We start from the raw sequence: 12,840 nt of genomic DNA on the forward strand, positions 1-12,840 counted from the left end.
GTGTGTCTTTTTGGGTAATTTAAGAACTCAATAGCCAGAGACAAAGAGCAAATTTAACAAGTTTGCAACTAAAAGAGCAGTTAAATGTTATTTGCTTTTTCTCTTTGTTCACTCTCTCTCTATCTCTCTCGGTATTTATTTGTATTGGTTTACGGTTTACCCTGTTCTAACACCCATCACATGTGTTGTTTGTCGACAATACAAAAAAAGTTTCGTTAAATATTCGTTAAACAGCCTTTACCGTTACAAATGAGCAACTTAAATACATATACATATATTTTTGTTTTTCTTTAGTGTTTCTGTTTTTCCTGTTAGCTTTTCTCTCCCATACAAATACAGAGTATAAACTCAATATTATATTAAGAAGAAGAGTCATAATATGATAAAAAAAAACACTTTCGAACTTCGTGCGGAAACGATGGCTGTAAATGAATGAAAAATCCTTTAGTATTGAAAAGGTCGTGGTTTTGTAAGGTTCGTCGTCGTTCTTACATTAAAAACGGTTCAATTTATTAATATTAGAAAAAAAATTAAAGAAAAAAAAAAACGAGCGACGGTTAAACGAAGTAACGTTTTCAGTTTTTCTTTGAGTTATTAAAAGAAAATCAAAATAAAATATAAAAAAAATATTACAATTTTATTTAAATTAAAAGAAAATTTAAAGGAAAAAATTCCTCAATTATTGTTATTAAATAATCCAAAAAAAATCTCTTAACATACATATACACTTGCCTGAGTCCTGTATATACTACATAAGGCTAATGGTAAGTGCTCTGGTGTAACCCAAATTCGTGTGGTTTTGTGCAAAATGTATTAATGTTTATTTTTGGGTGGTCTTGATGTTTTACAACAGTTTTGTTTTAGTTTCCTTTTCTAAAAGATAATAATGATTTTAATATGGCTTTGCGCCATTGAATTTGCCATTTTTACGCAAAATTAAGCATTTCCGGCTAAAACGTGTATTTAAAAAAAAAACCTAAAGAAAAAGTGTGACAGGAAAATAAGCAAGAAAAAAAGTGAAAATAAAATCTTTACAAATATTGCCAGGCCAAGGCATATAAAAGAAAAAAGAAAAGTTTAAGTTTAAGGAAAAGTATAAAGTGTCATTTGAAAAGTGTTTAAACTAATGATGTATAAAATTTTACACCTTAATAAAAGCAAAATCATAAGAAAAAGTTTGGCTTTTGAATATTTAAGAAAAAAAATTTAAACAACATATATTTCCTATAACAAAATAATAAAGAAAAAGTAAAAAATATACAAAAACAACAATCTTAAAATTAAAACCTTTGTTTAAACTTAAGCCTAACCAAATAAATAAAAAAATCCAACAAAAACTCAGTTTTTATGGCTTCATAAATAACTTCCATATAAATTTCCAAAAAAAAAGGAGAAAGCAAACAAACCATTACACTAGCACGTTTAATAACATAAAACATAAAGAAATATATTGATAATGTATAGCATACTTTAAGGCTATTTAAAAAAATTGTTTTAAGCACACTGCTACCGGTTTTATGGCAATTTCTTATTGATTCATATACTTAACTTAAAGTCATAAAATATCAAGTGAAATTTGTTTACGTTTTTTCCCAAAAAAAAAAGAAACAAAAAATCCCATAAAAAGTGTTGGTATTTGTTTATTATATTTTTTCTGTATAATTTTGCTGCCACGAACTTTACGTTTTTCGTTTTTAATATTGTTTATCTTAAAATACACTTAAATATCAACATAAAAATGTAAAAGTATTAAAAAAAAACAAGAGCCGAAGTGTTAGAGTCTACATAATATATAATCAAATAACCATACCCCCCTTAAAATAAATTAACCTGATTACTTTTATGGCAAACAACTGCCAGTTAGAAAAAAAGGATAAATGCTCAAAAAAAGTTAAAGCAAAAAATCAAGGAAAAAAAACACTAACTAAAGTAAACAAATTCATGGGGAAAAAAAGGTATGTAAGATTTAATTAGAAGAAATTTGATATTGAAAATTAATAAAAAAAGGAAAACAAATAAATGCTTAAAAATACTAAACAAATTTAAGGTTTTATTTTATCACAATTGTCTACTTATAGACGTTTTATGTAGCCTATCGTAGGGGGCGTTAAATCATTTAAACTTAAATAAGTTTTATTTTAACATGTATTAGAGTGGACCATAAAATGGAAGTTACTGATGAAAATTTAGTTTCTTATATGAACTTTTGATGTCCTTCACTTTCGTAAGAAGATATACAAAATCTGTCATTCTGTCACAATCTAATTTCTCGATCCTATAAAGTATATACTTTAGCAACTAAAATTAAAGTTTAATTGATTCTAAAATTCTTAAAAAATATTAAACAAAGTTAAGGTTTTATTTTATCACAATTTTCTACAAATATAAATTTTTTGTAGCCTATCGTAGGGGGTATCAAATGTTCTAAGCTTAAATTAGTCTAACCTTAACATGTATTAGAGTGGACCCATAAAATGGAAGTTTCTAATAAAAATTCAGTTTCTTATAAGACTTTTTTATGCCCTTCACCTTCGTGAGAAGATATGCAGAAGTCTGTCATTCCCTCACAATCTAATTTCTCGATCCTATAAAGCATATACTTTAGCCACGTTTGTATGAAGAAAAATAAGGTGTCAATGCAACCAATTAAAATTAAAGTTTAATTGATTCTAAAATCCTTAAAAATATTAAACAAATTTGAGGTTTTATTTTATCACAATTGTCTACTAATAGAAATTTAATGTAGCCTATCGTAGGGGGTGTCAAATGTTTTAAACTTAAATAAGTTTAACATTTAACATATATTAGAAGGGCCACAAAATGAAAGTTACTGATGAAAAGTTAGTTTCTTAGAAGACTTTTTTATGTCCTTTACCTACGGGAGAAGATATACAGAAGTCTATCATTCCATCACAATATAATTTTCGATTTTAAAAAATATACACATTAGTCCCGTTTGTAAAAAGAAAAATTAGGTATTAATATACCCAACGAAAGTTTAATTGATTCTAAGATGTCCTTTGTCTAAATTTTTGTCCTGGCTTCAACACTTGATCAATTGAATTAGAATTTAAAAACATTTTTTTTAGGTTTTTATAAATTTTTTCTTCTAAAGGAAATATATTAAATATTAGTATCATAAGAAATGTCAATGAGATAAGTTTTCAATGGTATATCAAAAATGTTTGTGTAGCAGCAAAAGCAATAGAAATTTTTTAATTTTCGGATTTTTTTTCAATTTTTTAACATTTATAAAATTCTATCTAGATCGGATTTTATTTGAATTTATCGAAGACTGTATACAGCAACAAAAAACGAGCACTTTATTTAAAAACATCATGTTTATTTTATAAAAGGTTAATAAAACAAAATTTCCATATAAAATCTAAGATCATATTCATAAAATTTTATCAAAGGTTTAAAAATTTGTTCGATAAACCTTTGATAAATGTTTATGAATAAAGCAGCGACTAATATATTAACCGTTTATATAAATAATAATTTTGTTTGTGAATAAGTGAGTAGATGTTTAAGGTATATTTTGTTAATATTTTAGTTAAATTGAAAAATTCTATTTATAACAGAATTAAAACATAAAGTGTTATATACTTATCATTTGCTTTTCATATCGAATTTCAAATAAACTAAAAATAAAACAAAATATTTGACAAAATATTTTGTTACCTTTACATCAAATTTGGCATTGTTTGATCAGTGGAAGTATTTAAAAATATTTTTAAAAACTTTGAAGTCGTTTTGAAAGGACACAGGATCACAAAATAAAAAAAACTAAAAACGCAAATTTTTTTCCTTAAATTTATAATTTCACACGTATATCATCCGGTTCGGGTCTAATTTTGAGTGTCAGATGGTGTAATATTATAATTTCATTTAAAAATAATCAAAAATAAAAAATTTGAAAAATCTTAAAATTTTTCAAAAAATTACAAGTTTTGTAATAATTTTTGGAGTTGTGTTGAAAATTTTGATAAATATATTTTGTATCCTTATAGATAGCGGACATGTCCGTCCTTCTGTCCATATATCTTTGGTATCCAAATCTTCAATAATTATCTCATACATGCTTGCAAGAAGTTTGCTAATTAAAATTAAGAAAATACCTTTATAAATAATGTAGTTATGAGAAAAATCCTTGACTACCTCTGAAAATTTCATATAGAAGAGAAAATTTGTTGCATAATTTACAAAAAAGCAATAACATTGTTTATTGAAAAGAAAACGTATATTTGAATGAGTGTTAGTTTCATTGCTTGTTGTTTTTTTTTTTTTTTTTTTTGAAAAATTATATAATTGAGATTTAAAAATAAAAATAATCTCTTTTTAAACACTTTTTGGTCCAATCCAGACTTTTTAATTGTTATCCTTTGATTTGGCTTACCAAATATTAAAGTCAGAACAAATTTTTTTTTTTTAATATTCGATGTGAACATCAGTGCTTTATTTATACATTATATGAACGGAATCATTCCCTAATATATGTTGATATCGGTGTCCCAGGGTCTATTCTAGTATATATTCATATGTCTGAGAAAACAATGTCCTTTGGTATTCTTCCAAAAAACATTTTTTTTTTAAATTTTCATTAAAAATTTTACAAATATCTCAAAATATTTATTGTCTATTACAACACAATTACAAATTACATTCTGCCCATAGTTAGCAGCTAAGATAAAAATGACCATATGCCAATTGTTGTAAAGCAGACGAACCCACAGCCTCCCGACAGATAAGCTAACACACTGCCAACTAACCTACCGTATCTATCTTATACTGTAGTGTGTAGTTTTGTCAGTGAAAGAGGTGGTTAATATCATACAAAATTTGTTAAAATTTATATAATTTTGTAAAATATTACTTAAATATTTTAGACAAAATACAGCATACTTAAAGGGTTTTACATAAAATCATCAAAAAGTGCAGCCTATCTAAAAGAAATTTTGAAATTTATATTAATATGACCTTGATATTGTCAAAAATATCAGATATATTTTTTGACCACAATTACACAAATATGTTGTTATTATGCGTATATTTTAAAAAAATTTTCATGGCTTTTAGATGATACTTAAATTTAATAAAAATAGCAAAAAATGCTGCATACTTTGAGGGGTTGTGTACAAAAATCAATGATTGATTAATAAATTTTAAATAAATAAAAAAAATTTTATTGTACTATTAATTGCAGAAATACCAAAGAAAGCCTCAGCTAAAGAATAAAACCCTTTAAAGTAGGCAATCAATTTTAAATATTAACAGGAAGAAACAGGGAATATCATAACTTTTGTGTTTATATCAGCCACCACCATCAGCACTAAAAATATAATGTGTATATAAGTTTTTTTATTGCATGTGCAACACTAAGAAATATTCATCTGTAACCCAACAAACTGTATATATGAAGGGTGTAGAAACAAAGGCTGCAATTGCTATTTCATCCATGACCTTAATTTAAAACATGGGATTCAAATTGCTTGACATTTTTATATGGATTTTTTGCAAACTTAGTTTATATTCAATTTTTTTTAAACTATTTCTTATATAATTTAAAAAATACAAAAAATGGAGATTGCTGCCTTTGTTTCTGTACAACACCTATGTTTATAAGATCAGTTCAGCAATGTTTGTTACTCTGTTTATTTAACTATCTAAAAGACGACAAAGCTAAACTTATACGTTAAAATTTAAGATATAACGAATTTGTAGTCCAATTTTTGATTTAGGTGACCCCTACTCATGCAGTGCATTGTGCTAGAACTCGGATAAAAGTTTGTTGATGGAGAGATAGTGGAAGTAGTGTTTGTTGATATTCGTTAAAACTTTTTCACATCGAAAGTAGATTGAAGAAGGAAAGGTGATGTAGAGACATCGTAACTTGTAGGGAATACTTCTAAAGGAAGTTTGTTTTACATACAAACATAACAATGTATTTTTCCTGTAATGCGTTCCATGGTCTACTAGCCAATCGATCATAAAAGTGGGTATGTTCTTTATGAAAAACGAGTATTGCTCAAAAATATACGTATATTGGGAATGAGTTCTCTAATTTTAGAGGAACGTATTCCATAGAATAGTGAAATTACTACCTACGTGGCAAAGGTATGTCAGTCAATCAATAAAGTTGACATCGATAAGTACCTTTGCCCACTCGTATATGCGGTCAAGTAGATTCAAAATTTGACTTCGAAGCTCCGGCAGAGTTGTGAAATAATGGATAAATTTCAAACATTTTCTTATTTCTGCCGATAAAAAATAAACATAGTTGTAAAATAATACCCTGCATATAGTAGTGTAGATTATAAAAGCAGCATTGAGTCTTTTTTTTAAGGACACAGCAAACACTTTTAAAACAACTTTGCATCATTTTCCAAATAAAAAACCAAACGTTTCAGTCTGTGATGGTGTAATTTCTAACGATTACAATATCTGGAAATTGTTATACACTAACTGACCTTTGATATTCGAAAAACTAATTTAATAGACTTAACGTGAAATTTTTTCACATTTAAAAAATTCTCAGAAATAATTTTCATGCTTAATTTTTAACTACTAAGTAAAATCTGGAAACATTTTCAATTTCAACGTAAAAGCCTCGAACTGAAATGTTCCAAAAATAAATTTACTCATATTCATAGGCAATCAGAGATTTAAGGAATGTGAAATTTTCGTAAAAATTTCATTTTATAAATTCATATTAAAATAAAAACATGATTATGAATAAGTGACTCGATGTGGGAAAAAAATTTTTATTTTAAATTTCATGTAAATTATTTCCTACTAAAATCCAGAAACATTTAATACATTTCAACTGAAAAACCTACACATTCAAAAGAAATAACATTGGAAAATTTTCGAAGTTAGTGAAATATGTTAAATTTTACAACACAAATTTACTGAAAATTTTCATAACAAAATGTTTGCCATAATTTTAATACATTTTTTTTCTTTAAACGTTTAAAGAAATTTTCATTTGTTTGCTAAGTAACTGTAGAGAAATGCATAAATAATTGATAATTTAGAGAAAATGATAAGTGACATTTTTTAGTAAATTAGCAGTAATAAAAATGTAAGAATTTATAGTCGTGCATGATAGAAGGTTTTGCGTTTACATTTAAGTTGTTTCAAGAGAATATTATTGTGTTTATTTAAAAATGTTGACCTTTAAGTCATTTTCTGAAAGAAAATTCATTAATACTTATGTACAACTAAGTTTTGCTGATAATAAAATTAGACATTTAACATATTTATGGACCCTTTTTTGGGAGTATGATTGTATGCGGGCTAGGCAAAATATTGAACCGATTTTAATCATTTTCAATAGATTTTGTCCTTGGGTTAAAAGAAAAGTAAGTGACAAATTTTTTAAAATTTTAAAACTGTGACATGTAGTGTGCGTTCAAAGTTTACATGGACACATAGAGAGACTGACAGACTGATAGACAGACTGACAGACAGATATGCAGACAGACAGAGAGACAGACAGACAGATATGCAGACAGACAGAGAGTCAGACAGACAGACAGACAGACAGACAGACAGACAGGCAGGCAGGCAGGCAGACAGGTGGAAGGACGGATCGACTAAGAAGTGACTTTAAGCCGATTAGTGTGCTTGAAGGTGGGTGTGGGACTACATACGATTAGGCACTACGATAATCGTACGCCCACTGTATGAAACAGAAACGAGAGAGAATGTGGTGGGAATCGAATTATATCTGTAATGAAACCTATCCACAAATATAGGGTATCATAATGTCGCATGTACTATAATGTAGTTAATTAAGAGAATTTCTTTAAATTTTATACAAACTCAAATCATTAATTTAGTTATTTAAGTAAGTAAAGTCCTTTGCAATATATCCTTTTGGTTTAAAAACATACAATAATGTATTTTTAAAATAATTTCTAATCTAGATTTTTATATCAAATACATACACACATATGCACACATTTCCTTGTCAAATACTTTTGACCATAATAAAAACTTAAATGTTCTTCTTGCAAATGACACTCTCTAGTCAAAGTTTTTCTTTTAACAATTTAATCTTAAAACTTTAACTCGTTCTGATAATAAAAAAACTAAACTATAAAATGGAAAAAATAAGAAATATTTACAACAAATTCATGGCAAATGAAAATTTAACTGGGTTGTAACAATTCGTTTTTCTTTTTATTTTTTTCTTTTTAAATTTTAACATTAAACTGTAAATAACATATGTACGTTAACAATACTTATAGAAAAAGGGGAGTAAAAAAAATAAAAAAAATCATTGTTGGAAGAAGAAAAAAATACATTTCCGTTTTTAGTAATGAATGTACACTTCCTTTAAAAGCAAAAGTAAGAGCAATAAAAAAATATATATCAAGAAAATATAAAAAACTAGAATAAGAATTGTTAAGAAATAAATGTATATAAGTAGTATTTTTCTTATTTTCCTTTACGGCCAAGTTAAGAAGCTGTTTTTTCTTTTATTCAGCCGTTTGATACACTTTAGTTTTCTTATTTTTTTAAATAAATATAAATTTTTCTAGCATTCATTTTATGACTGCGGCTGCTTTAAAGAAAATGTATTTTATTTTATCTTAAATATAAAAACAAAAATAACAAAAAACACAAAGGCTAGTATTGTTCAACAGCCAAGGTCTTTTAGTTTTATTTATAGTATGTATGCATATCATTTTTGTTTTGTTGTCTTATAAAAAAAAAAAAAAAACTAATAACTGTTAGTAAGTAAATACTACAGACATTTTAGTTGTAAATCAGGACAGCAAAATAAATTTTAACATATTTACAATTTACTATGGTAAAAATACACTGAGGACTCAATATGCGATTGGCAGAAAAAAACAAGAAAGTACTGTTATACAGTTGTATTTTTCTTCTTTTTTTTGCATAGTTTTAAAAGTTAACTTATATTTTAAAATTGTTGCCTATTTTTAGGAGAGTGATTCGTTAAACTAGTAATTTTAACCTATAGTAGACAATCCCCCTTTCTAACAACCATAAATATTGATTCGACATCTATTTTAAAGTATTTTAATCGGCTCAAACTTACAGTCATAGTCGATTTAACTATTTCCGTCAGTCCGTCCATCCGTCTGTATGTAAAACTTTTTTACACGCTACAATTCACAAATTTGAAAATATGTCGATGATGATTGGTCAGCTGCCCTTCTTTCGATCCAGACACGATGGTACAACCGCATCTTCTGAATTTTTTTGGCACAAAATGTTGTCAAAATATTTGGTAACGCTTTTTAAAGGTTACTAACATCCTCATAATGTGTTATAATGCTCACAATGGAACAATATTAATTGCAATAAATTGCACATTTTATAAAAAAAACAATAGAAAACAAATATTTTTTTTTCCATGCAGTAGCAAGAAAAGCTGTTTAAAGAAGGCTGCAGTTTTAAAATAAGTATAAAACATGTTGCATATTTTCGGGTTTCAAAAGCAACATTACTTGAAGAAACACATATTATACTTTTATAGAAGAAAGGGGAAAGGCTAATAAAATCACCAATTATGTCAGAAAATTAATTAAAAAATCTTAATTACACAGCCTCTTGACTTGAGATTCAAACGTAATGTTTATAAAGTGTCTCCTTAAAATATGCAGTAAAAATGTAATTCTGTAGAAAAATTTTGAAAATTTCATTAGTTCCACAACAAGTTCTAGAAAGTATGATTGTAAACTATGCTCATTCTAGTTCAGAGTTAAGATCCATGATTTGTTCGAAAATTTTACCTTAAGAAGCTGTTTCTGTGGAAGCTTTAATCAGTCGACAGTCGATCTATATAACGGTTCTGTAACTAGTTCTTTAACCGATAAAATTATTTAAATTGCTCTCCTTCAAAACTAGTTTCAGGAATACTTTTCCTTTTGTTGATTAAATCTACATCGTGTGTACAAAGTGTCTCCTGAAAATAAGCAGTAAAAATTTAATTCCTTAAAAAAATATTAAAAATTCCATTAGTTCCACAAAAAGTTCTAGAAATTATGATTGTAAACTATACTCTTTCTAGTTAAGAGTTAAGACCCATGATTTGTTCGAAAATTTTACGTTCAAAAACTGTTTCTGTGGAAGCGTTAATCAGTCGACAGTCAATCTATAGAACGGTTCTGTAACTAGTTCTTTAACCGATAAAATTGTTTAAATTGCCATCTTTCCAACTAGTTTCAGTAGTACTTATCCTTTTGTTGATTAAATCCATATAGTGTGCCTTTAACATATTCAGTAAAAATTTAATTCTTTAGAAAAATTTTGAAAATTTCATTAGTTTCCTAACAAGTTCTAGAAAGTATGATTGTAAACTATACTCGTACTAGTTCAAAGTTAAGACCCATGATTTGTTCGAAAATTTTACCTTCAAAAACTGATACTATTGTTTAAATTGCTCTCTTTCAAAACTAGTTTTATTAATACATTTCCCTTTGTTGATTAAATCCACATAGTGTGTCCTTAAAATATGCAGTAAAAATTTAATTCTTTAGAAAAATTTTGAAAATTTCATTAGTTTCTTAACAAGTTCTAGAAAGTATGATTGTAAACGTTACTCGTTCTAGTCGATTTACACAACGGTTCTGTGACTAATTTTTTAACCGATGAAATTTTTAAAATTGCTCTCTCTCAAAACTAGTTGCAGGAATACTTTTGCTTTTGTATAATATTAAATCGACAAATCTATACGTAATAACATTTTTCAGAAAGGAATGTCAAAATTATCGGGGTTGAGGTTAAAGTCATTGAAGAGTATCATGTTTAGTGTTATGAAACTGATTGCTTGAAAATTCCTTAAAGAAATAATGTTTCTCTTACTTTGCTTTTCCAGAAACTTTTCTCTCATAATTTAGTGTTGGATTTATTAATATTTAAAAAAACTCACAATGTCACACTTCAAAGTATTTAAACGAAAAATGGTTCATACCTGAAGATCAAAATTAATTTTATTTAGAAAAGTTCCAGAATGTATAAACTGTTTTGATTTAACAATGCCTATTTAAAACTAATCTTTTTTTTAATTTTTACTTGAAATACTAAAAAAGAAATATAGCATAAGTTAAGGGTTCCCATTTTGAGAGCAAGTAAGAAAGAAAATTGATGGAAAATTATTACAGATTATAATTTCCCTAAACTCGTGTTATTTTTGTTCAAAAAAAGCTATTTATAAAATATCTTTAAAATGAAGCATAAGTTAGGGGTTCCCATTTTTAGAGGTTAATAGGTGGATGTTTACTACATCAAATCCGAAGAAATACACCTAGGCCACAATCGGGCCTGTTGTGCGCTCCTTATCATGGTAAAAAAAGGGAAATGAATGAATTATTTTTCAGTGTTCAGAAATTCACTTTCCTGGGCGTAATTCCTAAGAATCTTCCAATGAGTGTTAGTCAGGAATGTTATTTCCGAAATAGCATCACTTCCAAGATACCTTGATCTAACTTCGACGATTGCTGGCAGACGAGTGCTCCAGAGTTTCACTGTCCTCTCCACTTGATCTACATACGTCTAAAACCGCACGTCCAATTTTGCATAAATGTGCTCGTATTCCTGCGTGTCCACTCAGTATACGTTATACAATACTAACTTCAGACACATTTTGAGGAGATTTTTCATCTTGCTCTCATCAGAGTCACCCTATAGAATTTTCGTGGTCCTACCCACTGTTTCTATATTCCAAGAGGTCTTATGGAATACTCTCACCCATTAAAGCAAGTACTAGAAAGAAAATTGGTGGATAATTCGAGTTATTTTTGCCCACAAAAAATGTAATTTTTATAATATTTCTAAAATTGTTTGCTAGAAATTTTTATATATATATTTTTTTTAAGTATTTCTCTGTGATTTTCTACAAATTTGTGTAACATTTTCTATCCAGCTCGAAAATTTCTAAAATAAGTACATACACTTGAAGTAGATGATCCATTCAATAGCTGAGAGTACTATATGATATTAATGATAATTATTTCAGAATCATATGTTGCAAACAATTTGGAATTTAATTTACTCTGTGAGTCAAAGTTTTAGCGTATGTCATAAGAGTGTAAAAACTGTGAACATATAAAATAAAATAATTCATTAATTTTCAAGTTCAAATCGCAAGAAACTTTAAGCAAATCCCTAAATTAGGCGTATACTTAATATTTGTAATATATAAAAATCATTAACACGTATACGTACAGGTGTAGTTATAAAAAGCAGTGTATTTTCATAGAATAAAACTTTAAGCTTGAATTAAAAAATGAAGATAAGGTTTTTTTTTATTTTATATTCACATCTTTTGTTCTTTATGATAAGAGCAACAACTAAATCAAAGTTTCATCCAGTTTCCAAGATATGAGCCTGGAAAAATTAAATTAAAAAAAAATCATATCGAGACCTCAAATTTTATGACTATGGGCAAAACTGTTAGACAGGAGTCTTGTTTTTTTGTTCTTAATTATGAAGTGGTGTTTACATATGGTTGTATTACCCAGTTTTAAATGAATCATGATTTTTGGTCCTTTATCACGAAGCGGTGAAATTATTGAAGGGTAGAAGAAATACTCATAAATTTACATGTTTAAAAAATGTTGTATAGTTTAAGCCGCTGCATATATAATTGCGATCTTCCTTACAGCCGTTTCTCAAGACATCAGGGTTTAAACATTTCCTTTTTAATAGCGTAAAAAACAAACAGCAGCCCCAGCAACATGAAAGCAAATCTTTAAGGCCATTCACTATTTACTATTTTATAGAAATTCTTATGTAATTTGTTATTTCGTTTTTCTCTTTTCTACATACCACATTACATTTCAACTCTATATTGATTTATGG

The 12,840-nt window shown here is 27.2% G+C and overlaps 1 protein-coding gene across 1 annotated transcript in view; it reads left to right on the forward strand.

Annotated features, from left to right (window-relative positions):
* Positions 1 to 461: 461 nt before the first annotated feature.
* Positions 462 to 12,840, forward strand: part of LOC111680687 (cell adhesion molecule 3-like) — a 172,794-nt gene continuing 160,415 nt past the window's right edge. The window contains exon 1 of the mRNA XM_046947957.1: positions 462 to 1,955. The gene's annotated coding sequence lies outside the window, so the exon portion shown is untranslated. The remainder of the gene's footprint in view (positions 1,956 to 12,840) is intronic.

This window comes from Lucilia cuprina, chromosome 4 (assembly GCF_022045245.1).
Source record: "Lucilia cuprina isolate Lc7/37 chromosome 4, ASM2204524v1, whole genome shotgun sequence".
NCBI classification, from domain to species: domain Eukaryota; kingdom Metazoa; phylum Arthropoda; class Insecta; order Diptera; family Calliphoridae; genus Lucilia; species Lucilia cuprina.